Below are 247 nucleotides of genomic sequence, written 5' to 3'. Positions count from 1 at the left end.
CTTATGAACCAGGTTCTTCGAACCTTTATCAATAAATTTGTCGTTGTTTACTTTGATGACATCCTTATCTATAGCAAGGGCCTAGAAGAGCATTTGGATCACCTTGAAATGGTGTTACAAACTCTTAGAGAGGCAAAATTATACGCAAATCTCACGAAATGCGTGTTCGGGGCTAATGAACTTGTCTTTTTAGGTTTTGTTATTAGTGAACAGGGACTTAAGGTTGACAATGACAAGATCAAAGCCA

This window comes from Capsella rubella, unplaced genomic scaffold (assembly GCF_000375325.1).
Source record: "Capsella rubella cultivar Monte Gargano unplaced genomic scaffold, Caprub1_0 scaffold_39, whole genome shotgun sequence".
Taxonomy (NCBI): domain Eukaryota; kingdom Viridiplantae; phylum Streptophyta; class Magnoliopsida; order Brassicales; family Brassicaceae; genus Capsella; species Capsella rubella.
This window is presented reverse-complemented; position numbering follows the sequence as displayed.